We start from the raw sequence: 18,419 nt of genomic DNA, 5'->3' as shown, positions 1-18,419 counted from the left end.
AAGTTTGAGAATTTGTTTGCTTTGAATAATTAAGCCCGTACAATGAAATACGCAAGATTGAAATTTAAAAGGAATGATGGTTGCATGTATGAAACTGATTGAAACCCCGATTTGTTCGGTGTACATGATTGCATACTTCAACCAGGGAGGTATATAGAAGAGAAAATCCCCTGTGCCTCCGTGATTCAACGGATAGAAGCACGGAATCCCCATGTTTAGGTCACCGATTCGAGTCTCGTGCAGGAATCGTGGTCTCCTCTATAGGCGAGGCATTCTGCTCCTAAGGTAGGGTTGGGGTGTCTATTAGCTAATCTTCTCCACAATGTTTGAAGGCGAATTCCGGATTATTTTCAGACTTTTACATTTGAACAACTATATAAGTTGGTTATCCTGGGTACAAGGTTCTAGAATTTATTTCGTTGGATGAGGAATGAGCAGGTTTTTAAAATTTAGAACAAATCTAATCACAATGAACGAGGATGATGACATATCAGCTTCACCATGGAAATGCATGAGTTGGGGCTCAAGGAAGCCGAACAAAAGAAGAAAGCATAATATGCATAGATTATGCAAAGGTAAACTTATGAAGCAAGCGGTACATAACATTGTAAAGGAATTACATTGCTTAATTTCTGAAATATGTGAGTCTCCTATGTCATCATGCTTATTCAGTGTACTAGTAATTTGTTTTGGGTTTTTCAGAGTTCTGGTTTCTCTGCTCAAGGACCACAATTAATTCCACAAATCTTAAACATTTACATTGTATGTACACTACATAGTGTCAAATTGTGAAAATCGTCTGGACTTCCTCTTTAATCAAATACTACGTGTGTATACACAGGTAGAGAGGTTTCATTAAAATTGGATAAGACATTGACATTTACGGAAAGTTTCGCGTTTTCCCAGAAATATGATATTGATCACATTCATATAATTATGTCAATTTGATGATGTAATACCCATACGTCTCTCATTTACTTGCACATATTGTCCATGTTTGGAATGCAAATTGAAGGTAGATTATTTCTTTCGTCCAACATCAAATTACTAGAGTTGTTTAGCAATTATGACTCTGCAAAGGAGAGGATTGTACAGCTCCAAAGGAATCGACCACACAAACGATTTTAAAACGTATTTGTACATACAAGCCTCACACATTCCCTTGACTTGCATATCCTGACATAATGTTCTTAAAGAGGTACGTAAGCGCTCTTTCATTACGCTAGAAAAAAAAATGTTGACTTTCCTTTATGTCTTTTTTATATCGCTGTACATTGTTGGTGACGTCACGAAGTGTTGTATACTAGTAGTTCGTTAGTCGTTTTTTTCTTCATCCAGCAATGGCTGCATCAAAACTTTCAAAATTCACAACTTTTGAACTGTATTGTCCGATTTTCCTCAAAATTCTCTGATGTGTTCTACCTGCTGCATTTCAGCAAATTTATTTGCTGAATTGCGATGATGAATTTCATTTTCTCTATTTTCTTTTTGTAACACACTGCAACAGCGCCCAAACTAAACACAAACAAACTAACAAACATGACAAAAACGGTACAGATAGAGGTGTAACTCTCCTGCTAATCTATTATGCATATCTCCCGCTCTTAGAGGTTTATTGATAAAGTTAATCGGGGTAAAAATAGAAGAGAGAGTGAAATTTACAAACATGAACTCGAAAATTTAATCCAAATAGGATATGGAACTGGATTATGGAAATTGTTAAGTTTCGCTGATTTTCACGAAACAGTTCTTGAACAATCAATTATAATAATTCATCATGCAAATAGAACTATAGTGGGTTGATGATGTCATCGCCTCAGAAACATGGTTTGTTCATAAATTCTTGACATTTTCGGTGGATTTCGTTGTTGTTTTTGTTGTTCAAACGCAATGTTGCACCACATTCTTAAATCCTAATATATCTGACTGATCATTCTTTTGAAGTTATTAACAATGAACAATATTATGTTTTTCACTTTTATATAGCATAAGATTTTTTTTCATTCCATATTTGTATCCTTTTATCATATCTTATCTTCTTTTGTTTTTTGAAAGTTCATAACTTTCTTATTCTTTTACTCTGATTTCGGTCAGATTTTCACTGTCGCGCATGCTTGTATAAAATTTCACTCTTTCTTTTAAAGGACAAGTCCACCTTCATATACATGCGGATTGAGTGAAGGCAGCAATATTTATAGTAGAACACATCAGTGAAAGTTTGGGGAAAATCGGACAATCCGTTCAAAAGTTATGATTTTTTAAAGTATCTGCGTAGTCACTGCTGGATGAGAAGACTGCTACAGTGTATGATGTCATATGCGTACAACCATATAAAGAAAATAAAAAGAGAATTTCACAAAACTTTACTTTTTGAATAAAGTGCAAATTTCTTCGACTTGTTACTGACATATGTTAAAGGGGACCTCCGGATGATTTTCCGACTTTTACATTTGAACAACTATAAATTAGTTAAACTGACTATAGAGTTTCAGAATTTTTAGTGATTGGGATGAGGAATGAGAATGTTTTCAAAATCTATAACAAATTGCAATGAACAAGAATGATGACATAGCAGCCTCACCATAAGAATGCAGGAGTAGGGGCTCAAGGAAGCAGAACAAAAGAAGAAGGCATGCATAGATTTTTCACAGGTGAACTTGTTGAGCAAGCGGTATTGTAATGGAATTACACTGCTACATATCTGAAATATATGAGGCTCTGATGTCATCAACACTGTTCAGTGTAATTTGTTTAAGATTTTCAATTTATTGGTTTCTCTGCTCAAGGACCACAATAAATTCCACAAATCTATACATGGGGCTGTCGATTTATGCACTACATGATGTGAAATTATGAAAATCGTCCGGAATGCCCCTTTAAGGGTAATATTATTCCCCCTGCCTTCTGAAAGAGAGAAGTCAAGTATTCTTTTGTTATGCGAGAAAAGTGAAAATATGTTGAATTTTCTTTATTCTTTCTTTATATCGTTGTACTCATGTGACATCACAAGCTATAGTAGTCTTCTCATCCAGTCTGGACTGAGCAGAAACTTCACAAATTAATAACTTTTGAACGGATTGTCCGATTTTCCTCAAACTCTCAATGATGTGCGCTACTAATATTGCTGCATTCACTCAACCTACATGTCCATGAAGGTGAACTTGTCCTTTAACCAGGAAACAACTAACTTTTAACTGGTGCGGAAAGTACCCTTTCTCTTCTCATTTCAACCCTCCGTCTTCCTGTAGACAAAGTGGAAAATCACAGCAGAAGTGTATTCTGAATACACAAAGGAAGCGCTATTAAGTTCCATCTTCACCTTGAAGCCCGATTATTTATCATTTTGCAGATGAAAAAGTGCTGCAAAATAGTTCTACAACCAACAACAACCAACTTAAAAAATTTAGTCAGTATAATCAATGTTAGGTATTGTTAGATATACAAAATGTGAACAGTAATTTTATCAAAATCGTTTCTAGAATGAACCGTCTATACAATTAGGTTTATGGAGAAAATTTGTGATATCTCCTTATATTTGCGGCGTCTTACCAATGTTTTATATGGTAGGATGTTTTGTGACAACTGAACTATACATATGCATCCATTCGAACATTTTTAATCACTGCTCCCAATGGTAACGGTGACTTGAACTACTTTTGCGTTGCATGAATATGGCCGAAGAAAGACAATGATCCATGATTATAATGAAATTATCCTTTCATGTGTATTATAGGTAGAAGATCATGACGAATCACTTTTAACCAATCCCACTGATTTTCGGGAATATGAATCAAGTATCAAAATTATATTGTAGGGACTTCGAATTTATTCAGAAATCACGCGTTCTATTGCCTTACTTCTTAGATTATAGTATCTAACCCTTTGGCGTATATTATAGCTCATTAATATGTTTTATTCTTTATCTCGGTCTTTCTTATACGAAAATTACGATTATGTGCGGATGTGAAATATCGTGTGAATCATGGGAGATATCAAAGTTGTTGTTGTTGTTGTTGTTGTTGTTGTTGTTTATAAATCACCAGTATTTCTATGTACCTCAAGTGCTGGAACATGCATGCTTTGTACATCACACGATTAGAAAACTCAAATAGCAACGTCACTCATTGGTATTATCGCATGGGAATTAGTCGAGAAGGAGTTGTTAAAAGCATACTTGTGTCGTATCAGGAGAGATAAGCATGCAGAGACCAACAGAGTATGTTCGATCGTTTGGCCGCCATCATTATTGTAAGTGGGCTATGAATAAACTAAGAAGGAAGATTCATGTATACTCGTAAGTAATTTTAGCTTCTACAGACATGACGGAACCCTCGACGAATTTGCTTCCATTTTGTGTAAAACGCACGGGATGAATCATGCGCACGAGCAAAGGCACGGATACCGATTCTTGTATACGCACAAGTTTAACTTACAGCTGGTTTAGACATTATGAAGATAGCTAATGAAAAAAAAAACAAGTAGCTGCATCTTTCTCTCTGGTTTTAAACAGTATCATTACAATTCTTTATTTATCTAATTCCTTTTGATATAATAAACCATTCTTAACTCTAGTGGTACAATGCAATGAATCAATCCCATATTACCTATTCTTTTAAAACAGTTTCATATCTATACAGTAATCGCTTGATTTTTTTAAACACTTTTAGATCAACAAGTTTAGGATCTTTGTCAATGATTTGAAAAACACCCGCTGCAACACTTTTCGACTTTTCTTATCTTCAACTTCGACCGCCTTTTCACAGAGTTGACTGTTCTCCTCAGTATCGTAAAGATCAACTGACATGGAGTTGACTGTTTGTATACTCCGAAAGCGTTGCACCCCCTCGCACCCCTCTTTCTCTCTTTCGCTCTCTACGATGTAGCCATGAAATGAAAAGTTCCCTCAACCGTCATCCTATGTTCCTTTCCAACGTCTCTATTCTGGCTGGAATCATTTTGATGAGTCTACTTTATACTGTTCCAGCTTTTCACTAATTGAGGACTAGCTCCTACTTTTGAGACTAAAAGCGATCGAAGAGAAATTCATCTTCTTCACGCATTTTGAAACCCACTTCTACTGTATTATCTCTCCTGATTATTTTCCCATCCAGACACGACACACAGTTTACACACACACAAACACAAACACATACATACTCTCTCTATATCTGTTACTTACTTCACTTTTACTTTTACTTTTCCGGAACGATGGTATAGGTCAGAATCTTTTCATCGATCAGGGTTGTATCATCGGCTGCTCTCGATCCTTCTAAGAATTATATAGCCTGGGCTAAACTCATTCAAACATGACTATCGTAAATTCTAAAAAATCTATTGGACATACACATGGCAGGGAGGGATGAAAACTGCTTGAGACCCATGAGGACCAGGGGCGGATCCAGGAATTCCGTGAAGAGGGGGCGCGTTTGCAAAACTAAAGGGGGGGCGCGCACGCACCCCTCCCCCATTTTTTTTCTTTTGTTTCAACAAAAAATAAGGGGGGGGGGGGCGTGCACCGATTGCGGTCCTCCCTGGATCCGCCCCTGAGGACCTATACGTAGTAGTTACTCGTAATCAAATATCCAATGCTCGTCCAGCTTATTCTTAAAATCATTAATAGAGCACTCTCTTTTTTCTCCGTCTCTCTTTCTCCTTTTCCCTCTCTCTCTCTCCCTCTCTCTCTCACACGCGCACACTATTCCGTAATCTTTACTGGGATTTCATTCAAACCACCATTCTACAGTAATATAATCATGATATATTGAAATTGACCATTTTCGTCAAGTCATGTGTTCGACAAATATAGATATAAATCACAAAGTGCGATCGAAAACTACATTATTCTGGGTGAAAGAACGCGGACTTACTAATAATTCATTTTCTTAACTGTTATTCATTGGAATAGATAACTGGTATAAATTACAGTTAGGCTTATACTGCATTTGCACGTTATAACAGGAATGGTTTGAATTTAAGCCTTGATATTTTTTTTGTAATTCCCTATTAACTACCCCACATCTTCCATTAAAGAACACACACATTTATACATTTGCATAAGCATATACTTTTCCCGTTTTTTAAAATGCTATTTTGATTTCATAATTATGAATATCTCCTGTGAAGGAGTATACTTGGAGATTCTGATTTGCATGTTCAGATGCACGCACGGGCACAAAATACATAATATTCAACTATACGAGATAAAAATACAAAGCATAATATCCTGCCAGGGAGTGTATAGGCCTATGCTAAACAAACGCCAACACAAACAAACACACACACACACACACACACACACACACACACCACTAATAGGACGGGAGATACAGTAGTATGTTTTAAAGAATGGCTGGCGAGTTCAAGACAAAACGGAGACCTCGGCTTCTTCAAGCATACGCATACTCTCGAAAAAAAAAAAGAATTATTGCGCAAAGCCAAAAAAAAAAAAAAAGAAATAAAGAAAGAGTGAAATCCCTCACGCACACGTAATTTTCAGGTAGTAATCTACATGTAATAGTACTGAATAATCGAGAAGTCACCGGATAACATCATCAGTGAATGCTGTAAGATTAGGTCTATTATATGCTTCATAAATTTGTACACAAGCAGTACATGTAATTGCCTGCAATATGTCTGAAATCAACTTCAAAGTCAGAATATATTGGAGAAGGGGTGAAATGAAATGAACGATGTCAAAATTGTGAAAACCTTATCCCAAGATTTGGGAGATCTTTGAATAGCATCAATTTAATTGCTTTTTAGTTAAGTACAGTGTATTATACTAATAATTATTACAGTCCTCGTTATTATACTGACCTTGAAAAAGCAATTGCATTTTTCTTACCTTAGGGCTGCGCCATGAAAGTGCTGATATAATCTGAAAACGTGTAGTGTTGATATAATTTTGCCTCTTACTGGTGTCATTAAAGGAAATGTGTTTCCTGTTTCTTTAAACCTTTCCTCACTTTCCACCATACTCCTCCGCAGTCACGTTACGAGAGACGAGTCGGCCACGTGATTTGTGACATCAAAACAATTCGCACTGACCTCCGTTAGAATTAGGATGAAAATATCACATCGGAGTGCGCCAACTATTTATTTCTGAGTCCTGATATGCATCTCGACGTCGGATTAAAGATGATGACGACATCGAAGGTAGGATCAAAAGGGGCAAGAGAAAAGGGAGAGAGGAATTAAAGTAAAGAAACACACAGAAATTGCATGCTTCGGTCACAGTGTACACGGAAACAATGCAATATTCTTCATGCCGTTGGTGAAATATTCATGCTGTGTCCATGCACGTGAGGACGGCTCCAGTTAAACACACCAACGCTTGTAATCATGTCAAGCTTTAGTAATAATGGTAATCTAAGATGTGATTCAAGCATAAGGATATTCTGTGTGGGTGGGACAGGACAATGTGAAGAAGCAACTACTTCACCACACGTCTACCGTATACATTACTGTTCTTACCAAATGAAAAAAAAAGGGGGGGGGGAGAAAAAGAAAAGGGTTGGGGAGGGAGGGGCTCACGTTTTTTTGTAGTGTCACGCTCGGCATTTTGTTCCCCCATTTGCGGATATTGAATTAATGGTCGACTGGGCGCAATTTTGGACGAAAACGAACAGAAACTCACACTTTCGATATTGCGAATCGATATAGCACGACGTCAACGCACTTTTCACGTCTGCGCGATAGGTTGTAGAATAGCGTCGACTCGAAGCGCAGTTGTGAACAGAGACGTTTATTCATACGAGTTCTGAGTACGAAGTTTAGGGTCAAAGGGCTTAAACAGCCGTATACAAGCATATAAACAGCTGCACCTTTCTATCATTTAAAAAAAAAAATGCAGTTTGTACAGGATCCGAAGCTCACAGTATACATGGTATAGTACATGTTGTGAATGCTGTATCATGATGCCGGTATACAACAGCTTTGAAATGAAGTTGATACATTAAACAATCTGTGGTGCGTACTTACATACCACATACACACCGGCACACAAGCACAGAACATGAAGAACTGACATTTGGGATAATGCTGCATTTTGCCTTGCTTTCTTTGTGTGTGTGTGTCTGTGTGTGTGTGTCTGTGTGTGTGTGTGTGTGCAACAATTCGTTCTCCGCAGATCCGGCATAAAGTATTTAATTCAAATTAATTTAATTTCATCCGTTTCCAGAGATGGTCCGGGATCTTAATTCAAAAAATCCCCTCTTCCCCACCCCTCTCCACTAGCCCCCCCCCCCCCCCCCTCCCCATCCCCATCACCAATCACCCATCACCCACCCATCCCGCTGTCCCTCTTCCCTTCTCTCTTCCTTCTTTTAGAAACGCTTTGCACTTGTTGGTTACTACATAATCCTTCGAGATAATAAAGCAACGTAAAGTTCGACAAAGAAATGAATGCATGCACCTCTCTTCCTTTAGAAGAAGAAACTCCTGGATGCAGTGTGGCAAGCCGCCTGACAGACATGGCGGCACGACGCTCTCCCCTCTCCTTCTCCTCCTCCCTCTCTTTATCCAACCCTCTCTTGTTATTACGTTGCCAGAAAAGTCAACCATTTTCCCTTCTGTACACTGCCATCTGAATGGTGATGTTCAAACCGCACTTTCCCGAACAAACAAGGAAGCCAAATGGCGGTCCAAGCCACTAAGCGTTTATCAAAACATAGGTTTTCACAGCTTTTCACATGTCTCTCTCTATATATAATACATGGGCCAAAGGGAACTTTAAATCCGTATTGCTGTGGTCTAATGGTAAGACTTTAAAGAGTCGATTTTAAAAGTTTGCCCCTGATTGGGTGGTCCTTCCACCTAAGCCAAGAGATACGAACATGAATATTCACATTCCTTAACCTTTTCACATGTCTCTCTCTATGACATGGGCCAAAGGGAACTTTAAATCCGCTCTTTAAGACTTCAAAACCATCTGTATTGCTGTGGTCTATACTAATGGTAAGACTTTAAAGAGACAATTTTAAAAGTTTGTCTTTGATTGGGTGGTCCTTCCACCTAAGCCAAGTGATGCGAACATGAATATTCACATTCCTTAACCTTTTCACATGTCTCTCTCTCTATATAATTATATACATGGGCCAAAGGGAACTTTACATCCGCTCTTTAAGACTTCAAAACCATCTGTATTTCTGTGGTCTAATGGTAAGACTTTAAAGAGACAATTTTTAAAGTTTGTCTCTGATGGGTGGTCCTTCCACCTATTAAAAGCCAAGTGATACGAACATGCATATTCGCATTCCCAACGTGCTGTTATCAAAACTAACTGATGTATACATAATTTATATAAACGGTCACCACAATAGTCGTGTGACACGCATTTCCCTGTAGAGTGTAAGTAGTTGGGCACATGAAATTCAATTCAATTCATTGGAGTGAGGCTCAAGCGAAACATTTTGCCTCCAATTCAAAAGCTGAATTACGCATGGTTTAGAATATCAATAACAAAATAAAAAAAGATAAACATGTTTAGAAGAATGCAGATCAATATAGTTCATCACCGAGTGCATTATAATGATATAACCTTAGTACATTACTCTTAACAACAAAGTAATATAAGGGAGGTAATATCCATGATATACACTGTATAATTAAAGTTCTAAGGAATTTTTTACGCGCACGACATGGAAGTTGGAAGGTTTTAAAGCCTGTTAATTCTTATGAAATTCATGACGCATTTTAGTTATGCTTGACCGTGGCGCTTGTGATCTCTTTCTGATCGACCTTATCTTAAATCTAGATTCTCGCTGGTGAGTGTGAGCCTGATTGAAAGTCGTTTGCCATTTCCATTCCTTTGAAATGCGAGTCAATTTGGCTCTACCAAACACTGTAAAAAAAAGAACTAATCAATTTGAATATGAATTCCTTCAGATGAGTACTGACAAGGTTTCTATTCACAATCTGATCAAATTTTGATTGAATTCTTTTCATAGTAACAATAGATTCTGATCATAATTGAACAAAATCTATTTAATTTTGAGCAGATTTTAAGTTATACAAATTTCGTAAGTCTGCATTTGAAACCATTCCTATTCAAATCTATATATTTTGGGGGAGTGAACAGAGGAAAATAAAAAAAAATCAACAACCAAACGTACAGGATTCATCAAAATCAGACCTAGGAGAAGAAAGTTACGATTAAAGGGTGTGTACAGTTCTGGTCGAGGTGAAGATTTAGCTTTTAATGTTTTGTGAGATATTCAGAAACCACTCTGAGATGTCAAAGAGCATGCAGTTCTAAGGGGAATCAAAAGTTTATTCGATGAAAATCGGTTTTGAAATGGCTGAGATATCCAAAAACAAGGTGAAACAAAGAGATACTAATAAAGTTGGGGCATGTCACCTTTTATTATTAGCACTTTTTTGGATATCTCAGCCATTTGAAAACCAATTTTCATCAAATAAATGTTGAATCCTTCTTAGAATTACATGCTCTTCCATGTTTCATAAGAGGCTTTTCATTATCTCACTTAGGAATGTTCAAAACATGAATCCCTGCCTCAACCAGTACTGTACAGTCCCTTTAATATTCAAGTTCACAGATTTTTCCAAACAACGGTAGTATATTAGCTAGGACCCCAGAATGTTGAGAGAATTAATTTAATTTCTGTGATTTTGCGAATTCATATAAATCCTTGCGAATGGTAAAGGGTTGTATTACAGTTGCTAAGTTTTATGGACTTAACCGTGATTTTCATAGTATTTTGTGGTGCACCGATCAGTGGGAGAGTTGTGACAAATTAATAATCATCCTCACTTCAGCTTATATGACTGTTTGGTAATAAGATAAAGTATTGAAAATAATGTTAACTCATGTCAAAGTTCGCTGAAACTACTTCCGGTCTTTTGTTCTGATTGTACTCTGTAGGCTTATACTAACTAAAACTAGCTTGTCAAAACAATGGCGATGATGATGGAAAGAGACAAGCATTAGTCGTAAGTAGGACTACTCCGTTCCTCATGCATGGACTTGTGTGTGTGTGTGTGTGTGTGTGTGTGTGTGTATGTGTGTGTGTTGGAGGGCTGTGTATTTGGCCCAGCGTGTATTGTCATGCATGTTGAGGAATTAAATTTGATGCATTGACTTTGTTTGAACTGTTTTCCCACAAGGATTACTAGCCAGGAAGGCACACACACATCAACCCACCACCTCCACCATTCTCTCTAATCTCTCATGCAAAGACTGGAAGTGAAAGGAATTGATTTAGAGTCATGGTGAATCTTTGGTGCTGAGAATCTCCTTCAAATTGGCTTAATCGCTGAAAACACCAAAACACAAAAATATTCTCTAGGAAGTATCAGACCAGTATGACAAACAGAGGACTCAAATACGATATCATGACTTTTTTGTTCTTCTGGACACGGTGAAAGACATTGTTTGAAGCGCTTTGTTCGTTTGTTTCTATTTTTGTTGTTGTTTTGTTGTTCTGTTTTTGTTTTGTTGTTTTGTTTCTGTTTTATTTTATTTTATTTGTTTGCTTGTTTACCGCTTTCATACGCTCCTTCCTACTCTGGTTATAGGCAAAACATAACTGGACTCGCATAATGATCCACAGCTTGTTTCATGCACGCCGCAGAAGCTTGCTTCGGACGTCAACGCTGCATTTTACATTGCCTGAGGGCATTTTAACTGTCAATCACATTGTGCTTGTCCATGTTCTGTCTGGCCTGATAACTCGTGCCGGTCTATGAGCTAAGTGCAGCCGCTCCAGTGGTGCCCGGTTCAACTTTAAACACACACATGTCAGGTGCGTATACAGGCAAGTCGTTGAGTCAAGCAAACATGGGAACTCAAAGTGGGACATAAGACTGAACCCACTGGGGGTTCAACGACAGACCTTTAGAGTTCACCCAAGACACTTGACACTAACGACATCGTACTCTAGACTTAGCGCAAGTCTGCTGGGCAATTTTCACCACTTTTGTGAGATTACGCTGTAATGATTATTACATAAGCAATAGGGTACAACACATGAATAACCAAATAATCAAATCGAATAATGTATATAGTAATGAGCATCATCAAACATTCAGAACGCCACAGACAACGTTACAATGTTTTCTTTTTCACGATGTTATAAGATTTTCATTAATGAACCCTTTAGAGTTCGATTTTTTTTAATAGACTTTTTTTTTAAATTCACACACAATCTCTATTGCTGAGAAAGCGATATTGATTAAACATAACCTCCTACCCCTAGAATCCACGAGGTAAATTTGATATTACCATAAAGCAAAATATCACCGCCGCATGAAATTATGAGATTAAAATTCTGATGTTCTGGGACAGTTCATTTGAGTTTGAATTTTTAAAACTAGTTATGACTTCCATCAATGATAGTAATAATGGTAACGAGTACGGTGACACCTTAACTAACACATGGTACTTTGAAGGTTACCTATAGTCATGATGCCAATAATCTTATATCTATCATAAGGGTGTGGCCTGGTAAAATGGCCCGAATAATATGCGGGAGAATAAGCTTCCTTTTGTATGTATTGACGTACTATAAAGCTAGCGGAACTACATAAAGTCTTAACCAAGGCAGAATTCCCCTGCGTGGAAAGAATTAAATTTCCATTTGTAGAATCTGATGACAGATGATTGACAGGTGGTTGACAAGAAGCTAAGTAACGAAAAATTCTGCTCTCGCAGATCACTGCTGTCGCACGGCAACCCCTCCTTCTGGAGTTTTCTACCACAGTCAAGGTGAATAAATTTGTTTTGCTATACGATAGTGAAAAAAAAATCGTCCACAGTTACGATAAAAAATATAGGTTACAAAAATCCGTTCTTCGTTTCATGTAATAGTAGGCCTAAACGGTTGTGTAATTGTAAGTCGATATGCGAATCTTATTTGACATGCTGACTGCATTACTTAAATTTAGCCTGAGTGACAATCTTATGTTATAGCCCTGGGAGAATTATTGTAAATGTGCACTCATCAAAAGTAACAGCAATATTTACACACTACTAGTGATAATGATATGTGTGATAACATTCGTAAGACGCCAGATCCACTCGAAATCAAGTGCTCGAGGAACAACTTATACAGTGCAAAAGTCATATCACAAAATTAAAAGGAAAATCATTTACATGCTAATATAAACATATACCTATGAAGATTATTTGAACGCTTTATCTGACCTAACATTTTTTTCATTTCTCGAGGGAGAGTATTCTACAAAGAAAGCAAGCATGAGTAAAGTCTCTTTCCACCATACTTTGTGTATAAATGAAGCTTTATTTAAAAAACTACCAAAATAGTAATCCAGAATTTTAAAAGGCTAACAATCCAGACGAAATGTAATGATCAATCAAAACAATGCTATACTGAAGAGCACAGCAGATTTCGCTAATAATATTTAGTTACTGATACAATATACTAATAAGCTGGTGGTTTCTTGTGGTTCATATATATATATATATATATTTCTTCTAATTATGGGCCTCTTTACCAGCAGTGAGAAGCTCTAAAAAAATAGATTCCTCCGCAATTTTTCACAGTGTGATAAATCGGTCCATGTCGAAATCGCGCCAAATAGAATCGGGGAACAGCCATGAAGCCATTCCGCGGGAAGATAACGATGATAACAATATAAAATAGCACACATTTTGCGAACCTTGCAGAATCCACATGTTTCTATGTCAAGATGGAATGTTATCATCAACATAATTCCTATGACAATTCGAGTGAAACAAGAATACAAAATTCTTGGAATTAATTTCACTTCCATGTTTTCCTCGAGGCTAATGTTACTTTCCTCTCAAGCGACCCGGAGAGAAAACGTAAAAAAAAAGAAAAAAAAAAGATGAAATCTTTGAAAAGATTATATCTTGTTCTTCTTGTCAAGAACTCCGTGAACAAAACAAAGCAGAACAAAACAAACAAAGAAAATCAGCAATGAACGGGGACTTTTTTTGTGCTAATGATCTGAATGCGTTAAAGGACAAGCTCACTTTCATAAGCATGTGAATTGAGAGAATGCAGCAATATTAGAGAACACATTGTGAACGTTTGAGTAAAATCGGACAATCCGTTGAAAAGCTATCAATTTTTGTAGTTTCAAGTCCGCGATCGCTGGATGATAAGACTACTACAGCTTGTGATGTTTTTGTGTAAACCGAAAATAAAGAAAATTTTCACTTTTCTTTCACAATAAAAGAGCACATGACTTGCCCCTTTCATACAGAAGGCAGGGGGAGCAATAAATCATACCTTAACATAATGTCGGTAGGAAGTTAAGGAGTGTGTACTTAAAAAAAAAAGAAATTTTGTGGAATCCTCTTTATTTCTTCTTTATATCATTCTACGCATGTGACATCATCAACTGTAGTAGTCTTCTCATCCAGCAGTGAGTGCGTAGAAATTTCAAACAATTCATGACTTTTGAACGGATTTTCCTCAAACTTTCACTGATACGTTCTACTTATATTGCTGCATTATCTCAAGCCACATGTATCTTCAGGTGAACTTGTCCTTTAAAGGTGGTAATCTATGGTTTCATGATAATCAAGGGGCATCCGAAAGGAGGGCGTCTAGCATGACAGCTAAGTGATGCAACATCTGAATGCTGCCGTCGTCTTCGATTGATGTGGGAATGAATGTACGCATTACAATAAAAGACAGAAAGATAATAAAGAGACCTATTTGTATATCCAATTGCATAACTAGGCTTTCTTTTTATGAAAGGAAAACATGTGAAAATATACAATATGGAAAGATTGAGAGCACGCAAACTATCTTATGAAAAAGGTAAAAATCAGTCCTTCGGTCGTACATTAGAAATTTTTCCCATTTACTGTTTATCTGTCACGTAATTAGGTCTACATACAATATTACGTTCACAGGTGACTCAATAGATATACCTGAATACAGAGTATTCAATCATATGAGATTTCATTCAAATTGACTGTGCTTTGGAGGGCATCATTTTGAAGTACGTGATGCATTGATTTAGTTTTTCATCGGTAACATGATCTTACATCGTTATTGAAATGAAACTCCTCGATGAATTATTAATAACTAGAAAAGTTCGTCCGTTTTCGTGACTCCAACATCAGCAGCAGCTTCAACGTTAAAACGTCTGGAACACGGTGGGAAACAGAGGACAAAATAGGCGAACTTGCCGAGATCTATTTTAATAATTATCAGCAGCTACAAGATATGACACTGAAGTAAAGCGTTAGCTTTCTTATTGTTATCCTGCTTCTTTCCTTTGCAAGGACTATCATTCCGGGTCCGTTTCCAAGAAAATTAGAAGGTGCTATTTCTGTCTCAACCATTACCCCCATGTTTATATTAAACGGTGTCTTCTCAAAGCGAATGCAGAGTTAAAGAACCCCATGTTGTAAAAAAAAAGACAATAAGACAACCTCGAAACAACGGCGGTCTCAAAATTGTCATACAATCATTTGCACTTAAACAGTGTTTTTTTTTTTGCTGGTGCGTTCATCATTATCTCATTGATTCATGTAATTATGATAAATCAAGGAAGAGATGTCTACTCAACAGGATATACGTTCATGCTTACCATATAACTCGAATGTTTTCAAAGATTTTGACCTTTTTATTTTCCATTGACTGCACTTTTTCCATTTTTCACCTATAGATTAATTGAATTTTCACACATGTCAACATCAAAGTCTGGGTAATTGCTTGGTTTAGTTAAGAAGAACGCATTCATTTCTATTACCGCCGAGGTTCTAGCAATACAAACCATGGGAGCATCGTACTGCTGATAAAAAGAAAAGAATAAAAGCTTCAAAAAAAATCATTCGCACACGACCGTGCTCACCTGGTTTGAAGGTGAGAATCTCCTCGGTGATTGGTGAACAGGACTAGAATCAGGAGTGAATTCTGCATCGAATAAAAAGTGAAGAAAAAGAGGATGTGCAATTATAATATGATCAACATCAACCTGGTAAATTCATCTGTCAACATTTCCAGTACACGAACACTATACATAACACATATGGCATAGCACAGTGCATGAGGAACTGGAATTGTCGTGACACAGAGAGGAAACTTTTCCTTTAACAAAAATAAATGATAAAAGTGGCACAGTTTGCCGCATGATGGGCAAATAAATAAAACATAAACACATTCTAATAAAGTTATCGCTGTCAGAAGTCCCTCCCCGTACCCCCGTTCATATAATTTCGATGTGTCAGCATCCAGAGTCCTTTATACGCGTTGTCGTATAAGGGTAATGATTCTGAATAAATGTCAGAAATATTCCAACTGCCACAAACAAACAAACAAACAAACAAATAAACACGAACACACATTGCCAATCATATCATCCGCAAGTGTTCTTATTCTTCAATCATCATTTTATACAATATAAATGTGTCATTGACAAACATAATTATGTTAACTGCAACAGTCATACAGAGTCAGGTCAGTTGTCAAGTGATATGTAAAATGACTACACAAAAAAATAAAAGAAAAGTGAAAGCATAACAAGAAGAAACGTCAGACAGGAAAGCCATTCACAGGGGCTATAACAAAGGCATGTTAACTTAAGCCAACTTATAAAGGCGATGGAAAGTGGATAATAAAAGAGTTGTCGATCATATAATACTGACAGGGTGATGGCCTATAGCCTTAACAGGAAGTGTGGTGGTTCCGCTCTTTCTGTTTCACTTTCGTCAAACACTGCAAGCTCTAACATCTCGTGTGAAAAATATTCCCTTCTCTTACCCTCTTCCCTCATGCTCAGTATGAACACTCCACTCTTGTAAACTAAATATAGATAAATAGACAGGATATGGTGAAAGCATCTCTTTGAATGCTTTAAATCATAGCGCTTGGATGTCTCAAAAGAATAGCAACAAAGGAATGTTTCTTTTTTCTGCTCCACGAGTAATTTTTTGGTTTCTCTATCGTGAATTACGCCTTTGAGAATGTGTCTATAAGTTATAAAGACATAATTGATATCGCTATGTCATCGCAAGAAGCTCCAAAATCGAGTTAATTTCTATAATCCACTTTGCTAATGATTTTACCAACTGTAAAGTGTGAGAAGCGAGATGTAGTCATTTACAATCATGGTTGACAGTGTTTGGGTGTACACAAAGGGTGACTGGTTGGCTTTTTTCCCCCAGATTCTCTCTCCCGCTTCCTTCAAATTTGCATACACGCCAATACATTACAGTTCTATCCAATCTTTTCGCATAAAAATGTCCTAAATTCTGACGGCTTCGAGGTATAATGCTCGTACATTGCCTGTGGCATATACCCTGCCAGTATAAAACAATGATATGTATTTTCTACTTTTCGAATATGCTGTCTGCAAAACATCGCAGAGATAAGTAGGTGTGTGCGTGCATGCATTAGCTTTAAAAGTCAAGGAAAGTAATCTCAAATTTGATAACGCTCAGAACAAAAAGCGTTGCTCCCAGCTTTGATCATAGCGCACGCACATAGCAACATTTTCGTATACTCGCATATAAGTCATCATCATCATCATCACCAGTTCAGAATAGTTTCATGCACTCTACCCATTTAGGATTTCGGTTGATTTCGCGTTGCACGCATACTTACAGGAGAGAAAAAATTGCATTCTTACAGCAGACTAAATTGAAAAAAAAAAATGTAAGAAAATAGGCGGAAGTTTGTCCTCCATTTACATTTGTAAAAAGAATCCCAGAGGAATGGTTGAATATCGAAAGAGTGACTCGCAGCAAAATGTCTCGTTGGCTGGGATTTTCATCTTAACCATAATACAAGAGAGGCCTTAAAAAGTGAAGTTTCTCCACAACTCGAGGCAGGCCTGATTGATGTGGAAATGCCTTGCTTGCCTGCTTTCCTTCCTCTGCACAGAGCTGGGAGCAAAGACTCAGAACCGAGACCCCATTTCTACATAATTCAATTCCATCCTACAAAACAGGCTTGATACGCCAAATTCAACAATAACAACATAAAAACGAGTCATGTGTATACAGTGAATAATATCACTATCCTAAAGTAGCGCTGAATGAATAGATATCCATGCATTACATGATTGAGTGAACTAAGCTTTCCAAATTCAGCATCAATCAACCAGATAATGATTGGGAAGTGCATCATTCTGCAAAGAGGAAAATCTAACGTAGAGGAAAAAATAATATTGGAAGATGACTGTATGAACAATGAAGGTGTGAATATATGGATGCGAAAATGCATGCACTTCATCAGATTCCTGAATGGTAAACTACACAGATTTGATCGTAATTTAGCTACTGGACACTAATCCTCGAAAATGTGCCCAAGACGTAAGTGACAAGGTCCAAGGAGGTTCAGCTCAGCTCGTCTGTTACTTGCGCCAACCACGTTGGTCAGTTGGTGACGCAAACAACAAGTCGCCGTATAGCTCGGGATGGAAGTGACGTTCTTCTGTTGGAGTAAGGGTTCGACGTT

General features: G+C 37.2%; 1 protein-coding gene across 1 annotated transcript in view; it reads right to left on the bottom strand.

Moving 5' to 3' along the window:
• LOC139735060 (protein Wnt-5b-like) overlaps positions 1 to 15,843 on the bottom strand; it is a 67,446-nt gene extending 51,603 nt beyond the window's left edge. Inside the window, exon 1 of the mRNA XM_071645833.1 lies at positions 15,814 to 15,843. The gene's annotated coding sequence lies outside the window, so the exon portion shown is untranslated. The remainder of the gene's footprint in view (positions 1 to 15,813) is intronic.
• Between the last annotated feature and the right edge of the window lie 2,576 nt (positions 15,844 to 18,419).

Source organism: Diadema antillarum, unplaced genomic scaffold (assembly GCF_040938485.1).
Source record: "Diadema antillarum isolate AM-2024a unplaced genomic scaffold, OU_Dant_1.0 seq00000563_RagTag, whole genome shotgun sequence".
NCBI classification, from domain to species: Eukaryota; Metazoa; Echinodermata; class Echinoidea; order Diadematoida; family Diadematidae; genus Diadema; species Diadema antillarum.
Note: the sequence above shows the minus strand (reverse complement) of the source record. Positions and strands in the feature narration are given on the sequence as shown.